Raw genomic sequence first — 23,818 nt, forward strand, 5'->3', positions numbered from 1 at the left:
AGGGCACATCCTTTCATGTATTTAACAGTAAGTATAAAATGTGCAGTTCCTGTCATAGAAACACAAGATATTCAGACTGAGAAGGGAGGCCATATGAATGAAACACCATGCAGATAAAACACTGATTCTGTAATGCAGAATATTATCACAACAGTGTTATGACCTGAGTTTTAGGTGCATGCTTTACACACAAATTAGCAGTGGCATTTTCATCTTATATGGACACATTATAACTGATATGACTCTCTCTGCGTCAATCAACACTGTACAGTATTAGGTTGGGATCATCATCATGCAGGTGTAACTGACTCGAGTCAGCGTTCATGGTTGTCGAATGGTGACATGAGTTTGACACACTTGTATTTACAGAATTGAAGTAACTCTAATCAGTTCCACTTTTCTTTACCAGTGGTGGCAGGTTTACACAGCAGATCTTTGTATGCATCAGAGCCTGAAAGTTGGTCAGAGTTTAAAAATATAACAAATCTTGGTTTCCAATTTCAGCCCTACAGCAAATATGCCAGATGTATGAATGCTTGTCCTTTCCAAATCTTAGCCAATTTGGCAGAAATTCAAAATGGTGCTTAATCTTTATTCAGGCCACTCCTTTGATTTTTCTTCCCTGTAAGGTCAAAGCCTTTTTATCTCTGACCAAGTTTTTTCCTCTTTCGTGCTTAAGTCTGGGAGTCAAAGTTGTTGTCTACAGCGAGACTACAGCAGAATTCTAACCCCCAAATTCCTCCTGGGCTGACAAACGTCAACAAAGACCCCGAGAGACACCAAAGAGAGGTGAGCAGTGAACTGAAGCCTCATTGTATTGGCTCATTATGGGGTCCCGCAGTGAGGAAGAAGCTATTTTGTAGCACCACAAGGTCAATATCTGAAAGCCAGGGCGATGGAGGGGATCAGCCATGAGATTTTTAATTTGGGAAAGCGTAAAGGGGCTTTCCTAGTGAAAGACAGTCTGTGAATTCTAATAGACTGGGGATTGTACAGACAAGATGTTGAGTTGGCAAATGTTTTCCTCTCTCTTTCAAAGTAATATGAAATGCAATTTATCCACAGTATCACAAGCTCTTAGACACTTCCTTGTATGTCATATGCTGTTACTGCTGCAATCAAAGTAATCAGGCCAATATTTGTAATAGTCTACAAGTTAAAAAAATGGCAGTGTCCCAACATTGCCGCTCTTTTAAAATGTGCTTTTTACACTTTCTAGAAGCCTGATGTTTCAGCCTCCCAAACACATTTTGTATGTACATGCACAAACTCGTGTGTCCAGTTTTTCTCCCTGAAATGACTGCAGGTGCAGTTCATATCAATATGTATTCCACCCCCTTATTAAATATTCACTCTTAACAGCTGTTTCCAAAGCTGTATGAGATATTTCTGTGCTCCCTGGATTCACTTTCCCAGGAATTTTGATTTTACTTCCAAATAGATGTGAAAAGAGGAGCTGTCACACTCTATTATGGTGACCTCAATGATTCTGTGCCCTATCCAAATCCAGCGGTTTTCCATAACAATGCAAATTAAAGGGTGCAAAGCCGAAGGAGACAAGACTTGTTATTTTCCATCCAAAGGACAGAGGTTCTTTACAACAAACTTGTCTGTACGCCTTGTGTATTCTTTGACAGAATTTAAATCCAACTTGGAAGTTGTTTTGTGTGAGACAATAAGTTTTTGCTGTCAGTTCACAAGGATCAGCAACTGCCTTGAGAAAGTGATACTGGAGCTGTGGAGTGGGAGTGTATAGGCCGGCAAGATATTATTTTGGAAATGAAAGAAATGTAATCACTTAATTTTTCAAAAAAATCATTATGTATAGTGTTTAGCTGCAGCTCCAACATTTGGGATTTGTGGATGTCTGTTTGAATCCCACATGGGAGACTCAGGTTTGAATCCCATATTTTTCACTGGACTCTGGTGAGAAATTTAAGCATCGATTCTGAGCATCTTCTATGCAGAAAATCCAGTTAATCTATATCAATATCTGAAGATAATCCTACATCTTTCTGTACAGTATATGTGCAGGGTATAGTATTATCTGACTTGCATGTAATCTATCTATCTATCAATCTATCTATCTATCTATCTATCTATCTATCTAATATGTTTAAAATATATATTGTTTTTTACTAGTCACACATATCAGCAGGGGCGTCTTGATATTCATGAAGCCACGACCACTGCAGGAATTTCAACTGTCGTCATGTGCAACAAAGTATTGCATGTGTATACACAATGGCTGCAGCAGATATCACTGGCAATTGTAATTGGTGTCTCAGATTTAAAATAAATGGCACCAGTCTGGCCTGCTGTATAATTTTAAGTCACAGTTATTTGCTTTTATATGGTATGTAATATGGTATATATTCAAATAGCATAAGGAAAAAGGCTGATTGTGATTCACTTAGTAAATTGCATCTAGACCATGTGATGTACAGTTAATTGAATGATTTGAGGTAATAATATGTCTCTGTAATGAATAACGCCATCCCTCTGCAATGTTCCCATAGTGAATATAGGCTGCAGTCAGTGACCCACATCTCAGTGCAATGAACTGCTTAACTCAGACTGTTGTTTTATTCAGTGCACTGTCAACAGACGGGTGAGGAGAAGCAGAGGCGGGTTTTTTCGACTTATCGCCCATTGTGATTGGACGCGGGATCCGGCTCCTCTCCGCCATTGGCTGCTCGCGCTGTCACTCCGCATCTGTTATCGCCGCTTCCCGCGCCATTCGGCGTGCACGCGCAAGACAAGCAGGCACGTAACCGCTTGGAGACTGTCTGGAGTCTGTCTGAAATTGATAAAATTGGAGATGGAGTTTTTTTTTTTTTTTTACATCTCTTTGCGCATTTACCGGGAAGCCGCCTGACGGAAACGGGATTTTTTTTCGCTCTCCTCCTCAAACGCCTTCGCCCACGAGTCGCCACGCTCAGCCAAAATATTTTTTTTTTTTTTAGATAAACGCTGTGAAAGTTTTTTCTCCTGCAGTCTGTCAGCAGACAGCTCTTTACACAGAGGCAGGTAAGGCAGGCGCCACAGTGCAAGTTGCCTACACGCAGAGGATACTGCAGCATTACACATTAGCTAAAAAAAATATCTTTATTTCAGACTGCTAGCTGTGCGTTTTTGTTTGAAAAACGGTTTCCTGGCGTATGATTTTAATTATCCTCTTCTAACGTGCCAAACTGTAAGTAGCCCCAATATTTAGTCGTCGCTAAAATAAGTCGTATAATGTGTGTTTCCTCATTTCTGATGAATTCCTCGCAGTAGCTATATTGTTTTGGAGGCTTGACCTCATTCACACTACTTCAGGAGGATGCGCAGGTGACGCACCTTTGCTGACGTGAGGTTGTTGATTAACCCCACGCGCGCTTAAGCTACCTGTTACTCTGCAGACACGTGAGGGGGAAACCTGTCTTCTGTGTGTGTATGTGTACTCATCAATTGTCTTTTTTTTTTTTTTTCTTTTTTTTAACCCTTTCAGCTATACCACCTTAACAATTTATAATGACAAAGCACCGAACAATACCCTTTATTCAGGCACTGGTGCTAATTGCACTAATCTAAACTAATCTGTGGGACCCTGGGGTGAGGTAATATGAATCCTGTATGAAATGTTTTTCTTTTTTTTTTTCCCTTCCTGTCCTTGTTTGTGCTTTGCAGGGGATCAGCCGGCAGCCCTGGAGTTCAAGAGGAGTGCACCACCATCCACAAGGCAGCCTGCACCAGCTCAGGAAGGTGAGTTTCTGCACACTTTGTGGGTTGAGACAGGAGCAGTGTGTTCACTTTCTGAGGATTTCAGACCGAAATCCTTAGAAATCACTGATCATCCCTGAAATTTTCAGTGATACTGCATATGTGTTATAAGGTTATTGCATTTATCCATTTGTCATGATAACAATTTTGGAAACATTTTTAGCCACTTGCACTTTAAGTGTTTTCATTATTTACCTTTAAGTTCCCCCAAGTAGCTTCAAAGTACAATAAAATATTTTTCCACACTGTCTGATGTCACAGAAAGTATATGCATCTTTCACACTGTATTTAAATCTATAACTAGATCACAAAGATTTAAATGTAATTATAAATCTGGCAGCATTGTCACTTTAAATGGAAATTTCTTGATTTTTTTTTTTTTTTTGTTCTACACACTCTCATTGGTTGAGCCTGGATTATTTGATGCATTTTGAAATGACCAGACCTTCATTGGAATTCAGTTTGAATCATCCTTGTTCACACTTTGGAAGAGATTAATTGTCGTACTCTTTGCTGCCCATATCGATGAGCTTTTACATCTCACTGTGCAGAATTGAGAAGGGCGGAAACCTGAAACGCTTTAACTAACGTGAATGTGGGAGTCAAAGTAAGTTGTGCTGCGACAGTGCACGTGTACCTGCTCTGTGCTGCCTCAGACTCGTCTAGACGCTTTTGCTCTGTCACTGCAGTTGTCTGCAGACACTTCAGTCATATGACTTGGGGGAGCCCCCCCCGCCCCAGCGTCTGCTCTTTTTGGGCAAGATGGCTGCTATAGCATTGTTGTTACCCATGACGTATCTGAGTTGATGTGAGCAGAGAAAACATGGGAAAGATGGTGATGCATTGTTCCTCAGTGGCACAGACCACAGCTGCTCTGGCATGCTGTATCGCACACAGAAGGGGCAGTGAATGTAAACTCTTTAACGGGTTTTTCTGGCCTAAATTTGTTGTGTTTAGTCGATTGGATTATTATTTAACCACTAGTCACCATCCGTGGGTCACTGCAGCCCGGTAACTGGATGGTTCCAGTGTTATTATGTACTGTAATTCTTGCCCTAATGGAAGTTTAGTCCTTACTCGTTTCCCTACCGCCACATATCTGTCTGTTATTGGGACGCTTGGTAGCCATTTTGTCCAATTCATCACTGCCAGTTGGTGCCAAAGGCTTCCAGGGTATCCCAAAATATGCTGTGAGCAGCCATAATGTCTCTGTCTCTGTATCTGTCATCGGTGGCTCCTGAGTTTGAAATATTTGTATTTTTAGAATTGTTCTTTATATGTATATCTTTATAGCTCCCAGGTAAAACCTTCCTCTGAATATTCTACCATATCTGTTGAATACATCTTACAACTGCACATATTTGTAGTAGGATGACGAGGAATACTACGGTATCTTCCAGGCACACATAGAATCTGTTACCTGTAATCACTCAGCATTTCCTACCGTGTGGCCAAGCATGTTTTGAAGGCAACAGCGCGAACACAAGTGGCTTTTTATGCAATATGAGATGGTTTTGATCCTGAAATTAGCAACTGCAAAATGAGCATATTTGGTGGATTTTGCACTAATTACTGAGAGTAAAATCCAGTAGATTGCGTTACTCATCAGCCAGCAGCGAAAGGTAATAAGCAATAAATGATAATAAAATGTAACAGGCTGCATTTTATTATCACTTTTCATGGCTTTGTTGCTTTAGACCCATTTAAGTGGTTTAATAATAGCCAGTGAAACTTATCTTAAAAGCACCAACCTATCGTGAAGCGTGATGATAGGAGATGAGCCTCTCCTTTCACAGAGGGCTCTGTTTTGTTTTTTAATGTGAAAGAAAGATTTTACGTGCATTGTTTACATCTTTAAAAAGTCACATAACGCACCAAGTGATGAGACGTGTTTTTAAAAAGTCAAAGCAGGATTGTTTTCACAGTCCACTCTGTCAGTGACTGAGGGTAAAGGCAATATTAACTTTGGCTTGTGAAAGTGCTGCTAGCCTCATTCTGACATTACAAGTTACTCTCACACAGTGAGTCTGTGATGTTTATCTGTTTGCCATATCAGTGACCAGCCTGGACAGATCTCTTCATTATCACCTACTTAGTGCATACTCGTCTGCTCCCAGACAGCTCCTTTAGCCCCGTCTTGTCATATTGCTTAATGGTTTTTGAGTTCTTGTTGATTATGTTTTCACTGGAGCGTACAGACACACTGAAATCATGCAGTATCTTTGCAGGCCTGTCCCAAACCTGATCCAGTGTCTGACAAAAATGATTGGAATTTCAATTAGAAAGGTAAGAAAAAAGTGGCGCTTTTAGGAGTTTTAGGGTCATGAATTTTTCTTGGGGTGACCTGTTGCAATTTCTGTTCGCCTTGTGTGTCTAATTGTTGGTCTAAATGAGGCTTTTTTGACGCTCAGCTGTATATACAGTGTATTATCAGATGACCCCTTTTTGACGACATGGCTTCCATTACTGTTCAAAACAGTCACAGCTGTCAGTCATGCATGCAGTGCAGCAGTTCATTCAATCGTTTGTCATTTGTGAGCTTTATTCTGTGTGGATGAGGATTTGTATGCTTCCTTTAAACTCATTAAAACAGTTCAGGTTCCCAGCTTGAATTCTGTCTGTTTAAATATTACAACAAACAGCTGCAGCGTATGCATTTTTCACAACAATTATAACAATTCTTATTTGCTTTCAAATCGTGTCAGCGATAGTGTTTATTTATATAACTTTCTGGCTGCACATTTAGCCCGAATGTGCTAAAAGTCAAATCTCCAAAGTTATAAATTAAACAAGGATGAAAAAGCTTTTTAATTGAATGCTTTAGTTTTCTTTATTTACATGATGTGTACCTTCACTGTTACCAAGCCCCACAGTTGTTTAATGATGTTTTCTTTCTTTTGTTTTTCACAGGGGATCCATGGTTTCTTGCAGCCTGTCATGCCTTCATGTCTTCGACGCTGGAGCGTGTCCGCCCAAATGGTAAGATCTGTGTTGACCTGTTCATTAAAGCACATTTGGGCACGCTAAAAGTTGAGAGGAGCAATTCTAGGAATGCTTTAAGGTGCTGCGGTGAGTGAACGCGATTGCCTGGGGGAAATATCAGCCCGCTGCAGAGACCAGTGTTTACAGAGGTTGAGCTCTGGCTTGCAATGCCAATTCTACATGATATGATGCTTGGAAATAGCAAATCAAATTCAGTGCTGTCATTCACTCGTCAGGAGCAATCATTTTTTATTAACGCAGATTTGTGATCTCTTCATAAGATAATCATGGATATGGATCTCGTAACTTTCACTTGAGGCTTAGCCGGAAAATGCTGATGCAAGAAGGGCTCTGAATCTTCGTTCTGTCTTTCTATTGGCTCGTTGTCTCCACCCACAGTGCAGTCACGAGGTGTAACATCATGATGATGTCTGGAGAAAACAGGCTTTCATCTAGGCTCTAATGCTGCCTGAGCTATAATGAAAAGATTTCTTGGGTTATTTCTGTGCACATACAGAGTAAAATCTGAGCATGTTTCAAAGCATTGTTCTGTACGAGAGCAGCACCTGCCATTGTCTGTTGTAAACGGTGGGTTGTTTATCTCGCCAGCCTCTGCTGCGTAATGACGCAGTTTTTGACATTGGTGTGGCATATTTTAAATCAAGGCCTTCACTGTATTTTAAGGAGTCTCCTGGCAGGCTGCCAAAACATGGATCCATTTGCCTGCTCCCTCCGAAGAGCACAACTGCACAGCTGTGACCCTTCGCTGGTACTAGCCATCGATAACTCAAAGCCAGCAGCGTCCATTTTAGGTTTAGGCAGTGGCGAAAGAGATGAACTGTGGTGTAGCTCGAAGAAAATGAAATCTGAGCGCACAGCATAAATCCTGTTAGAGGACGTCACGAGTTCTGTGGAGTAAACAAACTTTTCAGTGGAAGAGGTTTGAAAACGACTCTGAACAAACGGGTACATGTGAAAAATACTCGCACTATATGTTTTTATTTTTAGTTTAACTTTTTGTCAAGTGCGGCGCGCTTAGTTTTTATTTGCACGACGAGCATTTTTCTGATTTTATTTTCATACATTTTAAACCATCGTTCAATGTTTTGGATGGAATATTTAATATGATTTACTGAAAGTGCACATCGATAAAGATTTATAGAAATGTCGAAACCGTAATTAAATTCCACACGTGTATTAGTACACTGTTGTAACATAATATTAAAAGTATAAGTTGGAATTATTTGCTGAGGAAATGTCGTGTGTGCGATTGCACAGTTTATTCTGTTTAACATTTTTCATTGCAAAAATGATCCGAGCTACAAGTGCATCAAAAACACAAGACCACCAGTAAAAAAAAAGATATTTTCAGCAGCAGTGAAAAGATCATTTTTGGATTTGATCAGGCGAATATTAGAGGTATAATTACTCATCAGCGTAGTTAAATTAATAATAAACAGTATTTATAGAAAAGACACTGTAATAAATACGCATTAAATAAAAAAGCGAGTCGGGGATTATAAACATTATTTAAGACAAAATATTTTTTGCGTGTTTCACTCGATTAATTAAGGGCAAATTAAGGACAAAATGTCAGGTAGCTATTTTGTGTCAGATTTGTGGCATCATGTCATGCATATATTTTGAACTTACTTCATTTTGCAAATACTGTTAATTTATGGACGATACCATTTTTGTTGCATAAAGCTAATTATATACACGGATATATTCTACTTCTAAAATCCAATCAGCGTCAGAAAACATTTTACTCTTTATATAATACGCTGATAATTAAAGCAATTAAAGCGATATATAATGCGATATAATTATATTGCATGAACTGAAAATTCTTGGTCTTAAAAGTGGTCTTTACATCATTTGTAATGAAGTTGCACAGGATTTAAATGCTCTTTAAATTTTAAAATCCGCCCATTGCAACATTTATTTAAAAGTACTGTATGTTGTGATGTAGAACTGAAAGGTTTAGGTGACCTTTACCCTCCTGAATACTTTGTTTTCGTCCACTGTTAAGACCTCGTGTGAAAGCCAGGCTGTGTTCTGATGCCACGTAGCACAACAGTGGCTGTCAGTAACATATTAAGCTGGGCCTCTGCTCTGTTGCCATGAAGATAGAGAGAGAAAAGGCACTCTGGGTTTATGCATGTGTTGTGGTTTCATGAGGGAAAGGAGGCAGATCGGAATTACAGAGTGCTTTTTTTTTTTTTTTCTGTAAATTTAATTTATTTTTTTTGCACACTGAGACCTGTTGACCTTTTGCAGTTGATCCAAACAAGTGAAGTCTGCTTCACCAAACAGCACGTTCCAATGCTGAAACAGGGCAGGACGTTTTCCAGTTGTAATCATGCACGCTCAAACTAAACTCTTTCAGCTGTTTTCACACTTAGACATGATGATTGTAGAAACAGTCATTCCTTTCATTAGTGCACCCACTTTTGATAGCATGCTATATTTAGTTTTTGCTGTGTAGATCTAATATATCTGCGGATCAGTTACAGTTGAGTATGTTTCCTTTATTACTGTACTCACGATGCCCTAACATTAGAATAACAACATGAGTGACTTGTTTATTGGGCAGGTTTTGCAAACTACCCTGTTCCCTGCTGCTCAAACACAATTTCTGGGGTATGAAATTGATCTTGGGTCAACAGTAAGATCTTTGCCTGGAGATAGCAGACCTTTTGTTTATCGTTAACACAACCACAACACACCACTCGCTGACTGAGCAGAGGATTTGAATTTCAGGTGCAGCCACAACATCAATATCAATGTCACATGAATATTAAATCCTCATTAGCAGAAGGCTACCTGCCTGAAATTGTGCAGTGATGTCAGTTGTTAAAACACCCTTTTTGGGGGGCTTTGTGAAAGGTAAGTAAATAACCTGGTTTCTTTGACTGCAGTGTTGTGTGGATGTTTGCCTGCATTTGTTTTCCACTGACCCGGCCGGTCTTAAGATGAGCACATGCAGCATGTCCGTTCCCACTCAGCTGCGTGACAGCTTCAGCAATACTTCCTGTTTTAATTTGACTGCAAATCCACCACTGGCTTTTAAATGGAGTGTGCTCATCTATAACACCTTCATGAACGGTACAAAGAGCGCTGTCGGCCTGGGTGACCACTGTTTGACTGCAGTGCAAGGCTGCATGCCTGCTTAAACTGAGCAGCAGCCTGAACAAGCACTTTCTGGAAGGAAACTCTTGGCCTGAGATGAACTTCTGCTTTTTTACTCAGCTCTTAACTTTCACTGAGTTCTTCGCACATACCGCTGGACTGAGGCCTCGCAAATGAAGAGAAGTCCAGTCTGAGTTACCAGCAAAACAGACAAATGGTTACATATAAGCTTTTATCATGCGGCACAATGCTTCATGAAGATTGGAACAGCAGGCTCAGCGTCTGTAGTAGTGTGTATGTTTGGACTTAATTGCCAGCTAAGATTTTTTTTTACCCTTTTGTGCAAAACGTTGATGGAAAAAACTGGTTGCTGTTGAGGAGAGTGGGTCAGTTATCTAAGCCAGGTCGACTTTGCTCTCATCTGGGTTTTTTAATGCAGGCCAGACCCTGTTCAGCTTTGGTATGAGATGCTGAACATAAAGTACATAGTGTCCTTGCGACACAGTCACTATAGAGCCTGACCAATACTGGATTTAACAACCTGACAGCGATATTCAGACGTAAGAAAAACAATCTGATATGACAAATCAGCAGATATTTGTTTGCTTCGTACACATTTTAATCCAGGATCTATCCAATCTGGTTATCGACAGTATGTTACAGTAGAAGGATAAAGTAATATTTCTGACCAGGGTGACTACAAACATCTGGTCAGACTGTTATGTGGTTGTCTGAGAACCAGGCTGAATGAATAACAACACAGTCTGTGTTCATGTCTAGTTCGCTCACATATAAATTTTGCTGTTTTCAGCCCTAAAGATGCTTGAACAAAAGCGTAAACATGTTTTCAGGATGTTTCATCTAATTGACTGTCAGGTGTAAAAAATAATACTGCACTAAGTTTAACCCTTTTTAGTCGCAAGTAATGTACATACAGTTGTGGACTTGTGTAAACGCTGAAAACATTCTCATTTCTCTGTATTTATGTAATGAATGTGTGGAAAAAAAAAAAAAAAAAACACTCTGACATGCCACAGCATTAACATTTCTCCAGTTCAGGAGCTTTACTCAAAGTTTCCTTCCAAGTTGGATATGTGAGACTTGAGGGTGTGCTTGCATTTTTCCCTAATTGGGGCTTATTTTAACACACCTGGAATACCTGCTTTCACTTTGCCGTTTGACCTTTTGTGAATTAAGACGGCAAGGCAGACTTAGAGCTCATCAACCCCGCGGTACATCATAGCGAGGGGAGGCTGCACCATGACTAATTAGTAAATCTCACTCCTCTCTAAGGTGAAAAAAATGATTTCCTTTGCAGGGAGGTTGGGGGTTGATGAGTAAATACCCACCTGCACCAAGTTGCAGTAACCTAATAAGTCTCCCTGGACTTTGAAAGTGAATATTTCATATTCCACTGATCTCTAACAGCTTTTCTGCATGTCTCATATTTGACTCTCCATAAGCCATCTAAGATGGGCGAAGGGGAAACAGACTGCAGGGTCTCTTTCCTGTCACACAATGGCGTGGAAAGGTCAGGCCTAATGAAGTCGGGGGTGTGACCCCTAGTATTCAGTGACTTTGCATGGGCCCCCATCCTACCGCTGCAACCATGCCAGTTAATCCCTTTTTGATCCTAATTGATAGGCATTAACATGATCCTTATCCAGGAGCTGTGTTTTGTCTTCCACAGCCCTCCTCTCTGGGTGTCAGTGACACAAAGTGTGAAAGCGTTAAACCAAATGTGAAATTGATATTTTTCATGTTTGTGTGCTTAAAATCTGCCTGTGTTTCCAAACACTCACACAGAAGTGCTCAGTGTGGAGCGTTTGCCCTCTGAGGCTCTTACCAGGACTTAGCAGATGACCTCTAGAATCCGACTGTGATGTGAATGGTACCAGCCCATTTCCAGTTTGTTTTCCTTTGAGTCCTTTCATCTTCATCACTGGGTGATTACTGCCTTTAACTGTTAACTAATTACCCTCTTTAAAGTGTTTGCACCCACTTTAAGTCAGGGCTCATGTCACTTTTCTGAAAGTGCAGACACTGCATGAGCGCAGGTGTTGTCCCAGTTCCCCTCATCATCGTAACATCTTTAAAAAATATTTGTTTACATTCTCTGATCTTCACCCTGCAAACCCGATAATCCAATATCATTGAATTAACAATTGATATTAATTATCAGTGTTTACAGGTAGCCACTAGACACTATTCAAGCCTTTGCATTGCTTCTTATAGCTGACCTGTTATTCGTGAGGTTTCATGCTGGCAGTAAGTGACAGTCCACTTCTCTAAACTATGTTAGACCTCTTTCATGCTGGAGCATCAGCACAGTTTTCCATTATTGTCGCGTCCGCGTCAGCTTTGTTTTAAATTTACACTGTGGCAGGCATTTGCGAATATTTGCCACTTTGCTCAGAGTCAAAAGCAACTTTATTAATTTTAATAAATTCTGTCACCATGAAATGCCTGAAACTGAATTCAGGCTGAGCCGTGAGTGATTGACTGAATAATGCAAAACATAAATAAATATTAATTCAGGATATTTAGAAAATACTTCATAAAACGAACCTTTCACTAACTAATTAGCTCAAACCAGTTACACAGAAACATGAAGATGGAGCAATATGAAGGTTTTATCAGGAATTAAGAATAAGCTTGTTCAGTTATTTGTGTGAACACAATGAGGCTTTGTTGGAGATTGATCCTCTGATCAGTTCGATTGATCTTTACAGTCTTGTGTATGCTGATGCTTTTTTTAGTACATGAGGACGACTTTTACTTTGATTAAAAAAAGCTTGAGATTCAACATTAAATTAAGATTAACTTGATACTGAGAGACAGGTCCAACCTGCAGCATGTCTTCAACAGGTTTTTTTTTTTTTTTTCATTCATTCACACTGTGGATGAATGAATCACACAAACAGCGAATGCCTGACACCCTGCAAATTGAGTGCTGATCAGCGAAATGCTGTTGATTACCGCTTCCCCTCCCCATACTGCCAAGATTACAGCGAGGCTGTAAGAGGTGGTTATAGCAAAATAATGAGAAAAAAAAATTCTAAAATTGAAACCTTTGCGATATTTAAGGAACTTTTTTCATCTGATATTCTCCCCTTTCTCCTGATTTGTGATTTGATTTTCTCTTGTGTTTTGAAACGTTTCCACCCCGTTGAATCCTGTGGGGCGTTGTCTGAAATGAGTGACATGACTAGATCATGATTCACATATTGGACAGACTGAAGTGACACTAAGCCACTGTAACTTTTGGTTTGCTCTCTTCAAGATGTCCAAACATCAATCACATGCATTTTTTTTTATATTAATAAATGCATGCTTATAGAAAAAAAGCTGCAGATTTTAAGCCTTTATGTGGACAACCATATGTGTGCTTTTTCTCGTCCCCCAGTGCTCTCGAACCTACACAATTAAGAAGCACGTCTCGCCATGGTGCTCAGCAGTGTGCAACAGCCCACTTTAGCTGGAAAATGCCAGGTGTCGTGTTGGTTCTTGTTGGTTTCACACAGCGACTCGAGTCCCTCCCTGGAACGCAGTTCTCAGGTCTCCATAGGATTGAGTGTTATTTCCAGCTTGTTTGTTGCAGTGAATAATGAGTACTCTGTAATGCCTGATGACATAATTTGGAGATTGATATGGAAAAATAACTAATTACTGAGCCAAGGAACTACAGATTGGGACTACGCTTGTGTACTTCACTTGACTGGCACCACCTGCCCTCTATATGTCACACTCACTTCACTTATCCCACAGTTGTGAAAGCGAGCTGGTGTCTGCCAGTTATGTGCAACCCCCAGCAGACACGTGCACAATGCATCAGAAGTGGGCTGGAGTTGATAATGCTTGTTGTTATTTAGATTTTATTTACCCGTAAACAAAGAATTAAAAGCACGTGGCATGCAGGATTTTGGAGTTTTGGTGGAAGAAGGGTTCAGTGGCAGCAGCAGGAAGGGAGCTCCCTTCAGTGCTGCTGTCTTCTCTGAGACAGTAAGCTGAAGTCAGAGCATCAGAGAGAAAGTTCTGGAAATGCTGCATTTCACCGGACTGTGTTTGTCAGATGTTGTAGCTTGACCTGCTGGTGGAAGCGCTTTGGTTTTCTTGCATTTTGTCTAAAATCTGTTTGAGAGGAGTTGTGGGAATAGACACTTAGGTAGGGCAGGAACATGGTGTATGATCAGATGCAGCACTGCAGGAGGAGCTCGCTTCAGTTCTGGCTGTGAATCTTGTTGCTCTGCATTATTTTTTATTTTTTTTTCCTCCACACTACCTGCTCGAAAAAGTGCCAAAGTAGTTCATGAATATTACAGTTTTCTGTTTGTAAAACTTCTGCGCACAATTGTCTGAGCTTATAGAAAGTTTTAACATTTCTGCCGGCGTCGCGCCGGTGTAGCAAGTTGAGATAAATTAAGTGAATTCCTAAAATTGTCGTAACATTCAGCTTTACGAGTAATAATCGGCTGATATCTAGTGTGTATCTGATTCCCACACATTTACTTTTGCACAGTTTACCAGTAAAATGTCATCTTGCGGCATTTTCACACTCCACAAGCACTTTGGCCTTAACTTGCATTTTATATTCTCCTCTGGTCGACAGGCCTTTTTCCCCCCGACTGTTTTTTGTATCAATAATTGCAAGGCCAAAAAGTACTTCTTGAGCAAACAAAGAACAAAGAAAAGCAGCATGAGCCATGCCAGTTTGTGTGTTTTTGGTTTGACTTTCAGTGCTGAAGGGGAACCAAAGCAGGTGCAAGCGTGCAGCATCATTAGAAAGGACAACCAGAATGACAAGCCATGTTTATGCAAGGCAGAACCTTGTTTGAATGCAAGTCAATACAGCAAGTTCTCAGCATTATAGAGCAGTTACACGCCTCATCTCTGCAGTTTGGAACTTTCATTTGGTATTGGAAAAAAAAAACCTCTTATCTTCCTCTTGAGCTTTATCACGAGGACAACACACTGATCTCAGCACCTCACCTGCTGCAGCTTATTCTCTCCATATTGTTTTTATATTAACGGCTTCTCCCAGAAATGACACAGATGGAAAAAAAAAAAAATCTGATGTAAAATACTTGCAGGATGTTGCTGCATCACAGGAGGGATGAGAAGAGCTTGTTGTCATGTTTCAAGTAGGTCTTTTAAGACACTGAAGTCTACAGTAAATTCCACTCTTCTCAGGATATAGCTGTCAAAAATCACACCAGCAGACTGTCATTCGCTTTCAGTTCATTTTTAAGAATCGGCTTATTTATCTGTGCCATCTGACCATTTTCAGCTACTTAGATGCGCATCCTTTTGTGTGTTATCACAGTCCTTTTGCTTATTTTTTCATCATTTTCATGCATTTCATTTTCATTTCAACTTATTTGAATGTGGATTAAACACAGCAGAACTGAAGGTTATGGTCCTGTATGTGGTTTACGATGAAAAATGAAGCAAGAAAACAGGAAGAGAAAAGGTGGAAAATGAGGACCTGTGGAGAATGAAAAGTTAGAAGGTAAACGGTTCACCGGATTGCTGGTTTATGTAATGCTTTACATAAAAAACTTGTGCTATGTCAGACCAGGGACACTGTATATTTAACACTAATCAAAATTTAAGACGATGTTAAAATTACATGAAATTGCAGTACTTAAAATCAGCTTTACATAATTTCTCTGGAGTTTAAAGCTAATAAGGGAATCTTTATCAAAAATCGTCTTTTGGAGTTTTACCTTGGATGCTTTGCATGCCCTCGCTCTACCACTAATATGCATATATCTCATGATTCATTAAAACATCAATTTGTTCTGGCAATGCTGTTAATTTGGATTTCATAAATCCCCCATACAGTTTCTACATTCAAAGTTAGGATGACAGGTCTATCTGAACCCTTGAATGCGTACATTCATGTAAAACTGAATTCTGTGCTGTAGCTGATTGTATTTACTGTAATCCTGCAGGTGTAGACAGAGTTTAAAGAGATGGCGGTGAGTTGGTTCGTAGCTTTCCTGTCACAACTGGTGGACGGAGGGACACAAGAGAGTCCTTTAATATCAAATTTAGGCTGTGATTTGTAGCTGTTAGACGTATAAAAATAAGTGTTTTGTGCTGGCACACAATGCATCTTTCATCGGTGCTTGGCTTGTGCCAGTCAAGAGCTGAATTTAGATTTTTAGTGTTGTTATGAAATCAGTTTTCATAACAAAGCTGGTGGTCCCACATGGGCAGGCTCCTCAATCCAACTTTACTTCTCAATGCTGCACATTCACCTTTCTCCTGACAAAACCGCTCAAGATCAAGGGCAGCATCACCTTTGCCACTAATGAGGTTGTTTATTTACCAAATTTCCTTGTGGACTGTGAGAGGAAAAACAAGCCATGCATAGCAGAGCATATAATCAGTGTTAGCAAAACAGAGCTCCAAAAGCCCCAAGTTATACATTTTGTGACAGTATAACACCTTGTAGCTTACCTGAAGTACCTGCGTGTTAAACATGTGAACATTTCAAAGAGGCTGCTGAAGTGAACACAACGTTATAATCTGGACAAACTGGATTCAAAATCAGACATAATCTGCAAAAATAAACAAATACATCTGGATTGGTCTTTCCCTGTGATTAGCACTTTTAAGGCTTTTATTGAAATTGAGCTAGAGACCCATTACCCATTCAAAAACCCACACGATTACGTGAAAATGCCACAGCTTTGACAGCAAAGACGTCCAGAGGACTGACAACTTTAACAGCAATGTCCCCATGTGATTATGCTTATAGTGGGCTGTTAGTCTGTCAGTGCACAAAACAGCCTTAAACACATCCCGAGAAAGAATCTGAGCTGTGAAGTAACTTCAACACAATCGCAAACAATGCTCCAAACGCTGGTGATACTATGTGGAATGCCAGTTAGCAGCATTTTCAGCTATAATAGAGGCCTAGTAATCAGCACTTGGATTTCTGGGTGTTTTCAAGGCAACATGAGCTGCAATTAGGCCAAATAATGTGTGCCCAAACAGCAGCTGCATCAGTGTAAAAAAAAAAAAAAAGGGTGAAATGATTTGGTATGTGGAATGAACAGTCCAAATTCATGAGGCCTCGTTCCAAACACAGACGCACAGCTTTGACAAAGTGGACTGGACACAAGGTGAATCGAACCAACAGGGATATGACAGACATGCAGCATGCAGACAAGGAGCTGGCACATACTGCTAATTGTCAATCAATGATGCTGATTTACTAAATTTAAAGTTAAAAATCCTTTTAGCTACAGTATACTTCAGCTTTTTTTTTAGGTGCATCTTGAATTATTTCCCCGAAATCGACTTAAAAACCCCAAAACTATCACATATTTTGGCGTTTTCCTCTCACTTCCATCACACGTCTATCCACGTGGTCCACGGTGGTGCAGCGAAGATGAGTTTAACCTGACGAAGAGCCTCTGGGCACGGATAGTTTGCAGTAATGATGATGTATGTGTGCCACAGTTCTCTATTTGGTGCACAGCAGAATTCCATTTCGGCGTAAATCCGCCAGTGATTTGCAGACCTGCTCATCAGAGCCCATGTACACGGCTTTATTTGCTGATTTAGATTGGGTTCCAATCTCTGCGTAAATGTGTGAGGCTTTACTGTATGTTTGCTTATCTGTCCAGCCATCCCATCTATTCAAACAGCGTTCCTTTCATTTAAGGCTGTGTGCTGCCTGGGCTTTTTTTTTTTTTTTTTTTTTTTTTTTCTTCCTGGGACCTTTTCTGTTATTTTGGGACCAGATGGCGAGGGGCACGGAAGCGCCTCTTTTGTCCGGGCGCCCCTGTGAAAAGAGGCTGTCCTCCCTAATGTAATCAGCGGCACCGGAAGGGTCCATTTTGGGCTGTGAAAGAAGACAATCGGGTCTGGACACGTCTAGATTACAGAAACGCAGAGTTCATCTCCCGACCCTGCCCCCTTTGACCAAGGCCCTGGTGTGGAGGATCCTCATCTTTGATCAGTGGAGGGTGGAGGTGCTGATCCGACCTCACGAGGGCCAAAGGCCACCCCCACCCCTGCCCTGTTTACCCTGCACTTGGCTGCTGCTGACACCTCCTTCCGGAAGGAGCCAGGGGGTGGTGGGTTGGTGTGGGCATGGGGGGGGATACCATGACCTGTCTAGACACCGTTGCTTGTTGCCCTGGTGTTGTCAAGGGGACATAATGAACTTTGACCTCAAATGTAGTTGGTTAGGAGCCACTCTGGTTATTTTTTTTTTTTTTTAATTTTCAGAGTTGGGGGTGGGGAAACGAGGCGGGGGTATGGATGTGACCCACATAATACACAATCTGCTTTGAGGGACCACAGGCATGAATTTGTTGGCAAAACTTCCCTTTTTTATTTGAATAATTTCACTGATGTTACAGGACGTCAGGACACACAGAGAACAGCATCAGCTCTGAAGCAGCAACGTTACTTTCCTGAGAATTTCACGTTTGTTTGCTTTAGTTCATCTGAGCCCACGATGACACTCCTGGAAGGAGAACTGCCTTCGCTTTTTTAATTTCAGACACGCTCTAACACCAAGGAAGTCCTGCTGCTTCTTGGTTCATGCTTGTTTTTTGAGTTTGATGCATTTTTGGACATTTTGTCTCTCATGCGCAGTAAGTAATCTTTGAATTTGATACATCTGTTTTATCTGGTTAAATATGATATTCAGCAGGCAGCTTGTAGATGAAACACAGAAAAATATTCTTACACTGACTCAGTATTTTGCAACATTGCTGAGTAATACTCGTCTCCCTGAGCTGTTTTTATGCAGTGCCTTGTTGAGCCAAAGTTATCTACTTGCATTCAGGTTTATTCTGTTTTATCTCTATGAAATTCTCATTTTATATTTCAGTAGATGAAAGTAATGCACAACACATGTGCAGCACTTCTCAGCATGCAATTTTCTTTTAATTTGTACTTAAAGCGAGGAGGTTATACATAGATGATTTAATGAAAAAGATTTGAAAACCTTATAAATGTAACACTGATGTACAGTATTGAAATACAGGGAGTATTTTGTGTTTGAACACGTGCAAATTTTGCAAATCAGATGAGTAGAATTTTTTTTTTTGCAAGTAACCAGGATGAATTTCGTGAAATTGTTTCAAATAGTCAGAAAACCGTTAACAGTAGGTTTATTCTCTAATGCAAATGTTTGGTCGTGCATGCACTGAGCTGTTGGTATTTTTTATCACGTCATGCTTCATCCTGTACCTAGAGTCCCTGGTTTTGGCCTGAACCACAACATAGCCCAACGTGCGGGTTGGCTTTGATGTTGAGGCTGTTCCTCAGGAGTGGGTGTAGCGTTTCCACCATCATGGCCGCCGCTTCCAACCCCGCCCTCTCGCCTGCCACTCAGGAACAGTTAAAATGGCAGCATGCAGCAAAATGAGTGAGAGGGAGAAAGGGAGAGACGCCCACTCCTGCGAGCTAAGGCACGGTCGACTGAGCTGCAGCTCGCCTTGTACGCCAACTCAAACTGAGATCATTATTTTTGGTGTATTCGGCCGTCTGATACAATGTGGAATCTAAAGAAGCCCAGACAGGTAGATGGTGGTGAAATCAGTGAAGGGTTAACCTCTTTTGTCACTGCTTTATCCAGAATTAGTAGTTCACGACAGTGCTCCTTTCCCAGCCACATTTGTGCACACATAGAAGGAAATGTCGCCGGATTTTCTCCTTTTGAAATTATTTAATCTCGGAATTCATTCAAACATAATTAGCGAAACCATGCCTACACTATTTTCGTAGCGTAAATGCAGCTAAATTGAAAGCATTTATGCTAAATGTGTGACGGTGTGACCCTTTTTTTGAACTCTTCATGCAGGTCTTTGGCGGGCTGCCATTTTATTCTCCATATTAGCGGTTGCAGCCTGGCTCAGTGGGAACAGGCGCTCGCTGAGTATCACCAAATTTTCTGCTCCGTAGCATCTCAAATGTAAAAACAAGCTACTTTATTCCTATACTGTATGTGTCTTGGTTGTAACAGGTCTAAGTTTGGCTTGTCAGCATTGGCCACAGCGTCATTTGTATTCTGAAGTGGTGCAGTACAGTATTTCAGTGACTGTATTCATTTTTAATGCAGGAAGAACAAAGTGCTGTGATCAGTGATCATTGAAAGCCTTTGCTCTTACTCAAACAGCTCTATGCATGTGCTTATTATGTCATCCAACTAATACCAATTAAAGGCTATACGCTACGCCAACCCATTGCTGTTTCAATGAGCTCGAGCCCCTTTTAGAATGGATCACAGGGTGTAGATGTGTGTTTCTAGTCTCAATAAACCTTCGAAAAATGAAGCATTTCCACCCAGTGGTTTTAAACCTTTGCAGGTTTCCCACTTCGTAACGACTCAATTGCAAGCATCCCACCTCCAAACCGCAGTGTGAAGAATTTTAAGGTAAATGTCCAAATCTTCTATTTTTAGGTCTCCCTCCTCACTCTGAATGACATTTTATTATTGGCTCTTGGTGTGAATATGTCTCCCCCCCCCCCCTTCCTTCCACAGTGTTGAGAGCTGGTGGTGGACTAGTAGGAAGATGTCATGCTAAGGATGGGTTTTGGTGATGATGTTGCTGCTGTTGATGCAGCATCGAGCTCTCACTTTGTGCCTCTGTCAGCCTATGATGCGTAACCACAAAGTGAGTGACAGGCCAGTCCCCGGGGAGAGCAGGGGGCCTGAGGTGAGTCAGATGTATCCTTGACCCTGTCGAGCTGTGTCAGCAAGCAACACAAACTCAGTAACAAAGGCCAGAAATGGCTTGACTGTACATTGTACATCTTAATTTAGTATGTAGAGGAATATAACCACCTTGACAGTGTCTGTTCAAGAGATCTCGTTTTCATTGGATAAACTCCCTCAACTTATAAATTATGAAATTATAATACAGCTTATCATGTTCAGATGATACCTCTGGACCCCTTGCGTGCATTTGTATTTCCACCAGTCTACTGAATGTTTGACTCTCGGCCCTGTGATGTTGTTAAGAGCCTGTCTCTAACATGAGCCTGGTTCTGATTTCTGGTAGAGATTCAACCTTGTTTACTTCAGTGCATTACAGATGCAATGCTGAACACGTGTTAAGACTTTGATAAAAGGTGTTAGAGACATATATCATTTCTGTTTTTTAAGCTTGTTTATTAGGAAGTTTTTGTTGCATACCTGTTTTTACTCATATTTTAACTTGGCACACTTTCTGAGTTTAGGGGAGCAGGAGGATAAACGTCGAGTTTATAACTTGAGAATTTGAGAAAACCTTCATTAGGATATATCCTGTGTGTGATACATGGCCAAAACAGCAAATTCACTAAAACTTTACAATACTTGAAGGTGATCTAACCTCACGGACTGAAAGTGCTGTCCACGCCTGACCATTGCTTGTTAAAATAAAAGGCTAGAAGTGCTGAATAAAAACTTCGAATAATTAAGAAATTTGTGTAGAAATTGTGGATTTCAATATAATATCAGTTGTTTTCATTCATTAGTGGTCTCATTTTTTTATTTTTGCCATAGTACTCATAATATATGGGAAAAGAACGTGAAGTTCTTACTGGTATTAAAGTCCCATTTGGTGCTGAAACAATTAGCTGATAAACCAACAACTCTGATTATCAATAAGTTCAAGTCATCGATCAAGAAAAAAGGCTAAACTTTTACCGACTCCAGCTTCTAAACTGTGAAGATTTGCTGCTTTTCTCTGTTTTATGCCATCATAAATTAAATGTCTTGGGGTTTTTGACTGTTTGCTGGACAAAACAAACAATCTGAAGATGCCGCCTCATGTTCTGGAAAATTCGTTATTGTTATTTCTGAGACTGAACGGTTAATCGATGGCGGATGAAAAATGTAAACAACAACAAACTAATCGATGATGAAAATAATGGCTGGTTGCAGCCCTCGTGTTCGGGGTAAATGTAAAGTTAGAAATAAAATCTGTCGACGCTTCATGGGTTAAAATTATTAATTGTTTGGTTCAGGGAGGAATATCTGGTACCATTTGCTAAAAGTCAGTTTTTGGAGTTTCAGGAGTGTTTGTTGTCAAAAACAACTGATTGATCTCAAACGATTGATACTATCTGCATCATCTGCAGTGATTTCCTCTGAACAAATACAAACTTTGAAACGTGAACTCCTTATGAACAGTTATTTGTTTCAGTGTTCTCTCAGCACGCTTTCCACATTTTGACCCTGAAAATAAAAGGGCTTATCTTTTTGTGACGCGTCCGTTCAGCCGGCGAAGACCAGACGAACTGCTCATCGTCACAAACAACTTTGTGAAATTTAAATTTAAGATGATTTTTGTTTGAATCCCCCCCCCCCAAAGCAGGAAACGTGCACTCAGGAAGCCAGACGTGGCGTTCATGGAGATTTGTTTTTATTCTGAATTTGGTCAAGTGAACAAAACGAATCCTCACTGAAAACTCTTGCATCTCTCTCTCTCTTTTTTTTTTTTTTTCAAGGGTCGCTCAGACACGGTGTGTGAAATGAGAGTTGCCTGGGTGTGACTTTTCCAGAAAGCATCCGCTTGCTATTGTCTGCCTAGTCAACTTCTGCAGGCCCCAGCGCCCTGACTTCCATACATGAGAGATCAAGGGTTACCAAGGTGCTTTTGAGAAAGGAGGGCTCAATGTGAGAGGGGACACACCAGTCCACAAAATACTCATTTCCTTTGCGTGTTAGGTGCCCTAGTGGGGATTCAGACGGGGTCACTGACACAGCCACTGGGCTTTTTTCCCCCCTCTTCTGTTGTTCTTAATGAAAACTGTTGCTCGCCTTTTCAGCGGCTTGCGACCGCTATCTGCCGCCTGTACAGTACGCGGCCTGATCATATGCCGAGTTTGGCCGAAAGAAAGTTTGTTCAGACTCTGGCTGTTTATCCGGTGCCAGACAGAGGCACCTCATGTAGAAAAGGTAAAAGTAATTCTGTCCACCTCTCATTCTTGCCAAAAAGTTCAGTCACTGAGCCACGGCATTAACTTGTATTCTAACAAGATTAAAATATATTCGTCCTGGGGATTAGCATAGTTAGGTGTCCTTTTGCCTCTTTTTTTTTCCTGCGCTGGTGCGGTGACAGTGGGCTTTGATCTGTGTTGCGAGGCAAGAGTCCTGGCTTGGACCTAGCCATTCGAGTGCCAAGTGTGAAATTGGCCTGATGTCATCCCCATTCTTCACCTTTTACATCTTTCACCACTTTAATTATGTTTCCGCCACAAAGCCCAGGCACCTCTGAGCAGATTCCACTCTGGCCGTAGGAAACATTTAGAAACTGTGGGTAAATGACACAGTAGGGGAGGGGGGAGGATGGTAGGGAGAGGTCATAGCAGGATGGGGCCCTTTTGTGTTTAGAGGTAGACATTGATACTTTCCTGATGTATCCTGTGCTCACTTCCATTTTTTTTTTTTTTTTTTTTTTTTTTTTTTTTACAGCATGAGAACTTTCAGCGATTCTCCAGAAAAGAACTTTCATTCCAGGCCAGTTTCTGCATCCCATCCCACAAGAGATGCTCATTTCTCAGCCTTATCTTACCCACATTACCAGTGTTTCAGGCCATATGTTAGGGTTTCGCCAGCAGTGCGAGACTTCTCTGTTGCGTGACGCAGCTAGAGGCCCCAAACAAAGACCACTTCTGGTCACTCGACCACCTGAATCTCACTTCTGGAGATGAGACTAATCACTCTCCGATAAAAGCTTCTGTTCCAGGAGAATGTGCCCGTGCAGCCTTACAGCTTCAGCTATTGTTCATGCATCGGTGTCCCTATCTGAACTTCAGGGAGCTTCCCTGCCTGTGAATATTTTGACGAAGGTTCCTATTGATGCGCCGAATGAAGGACCAAAACAACAGGGGTATGTGTGCATGTGAGGAGGAACAAGAAGTGAATGAAGTGTGTGGAGATGTGTGCGTGCCAGGCAGGAATAAAATAAAAGTGATAGTA

The 23,818-nt window shown here is 40.9% G+C and overlaps 1 long non-coding RNA gene across 14 annotated transcripts in view; it reads left to right on the forward strand.

The window, feature by feature from the left end:
• The first annotated feature begins 2 nt into the window (after nucleotides 1-2).
• The window catches only part of LOC143339673 (uncharacterized), a 65,234-nt gene continuing 41,418 nt past the window's right edge, over nucleotides 3-23,818 (forward strand). For 3 of the 14 annotated variants that reach the window (XR_013079345.1, XR_013079346.1, XR_013079347.1), the window contains exons 1-3: nucleotides 3-27; nucleotides 3,673-3,747; nucleotides 6,676-6,744. This is a non-coding gene — a long non-coding RNA (uncharacterized LOC143339673). The other 11 variants (XR_013079348.1, XR_013079356.1, XR_013079352.1 and 8 more) reach the window with 10 other exon arrangements.

Source organism: Chaetodon auriga, chromosome 21 (assembly GCF_051107435.1).
Source record: "Chaetodon auriga isolate fChaAug3 chromosome 21, fChaAug3.hap1, whole genome shotgun sequence".
NCBI lineage: Eukaryota > Metazoa > Chordata > Actinopteri > Chaetodontiformes > Chaetodontidae > Chaetodon > Chaetodon auriga.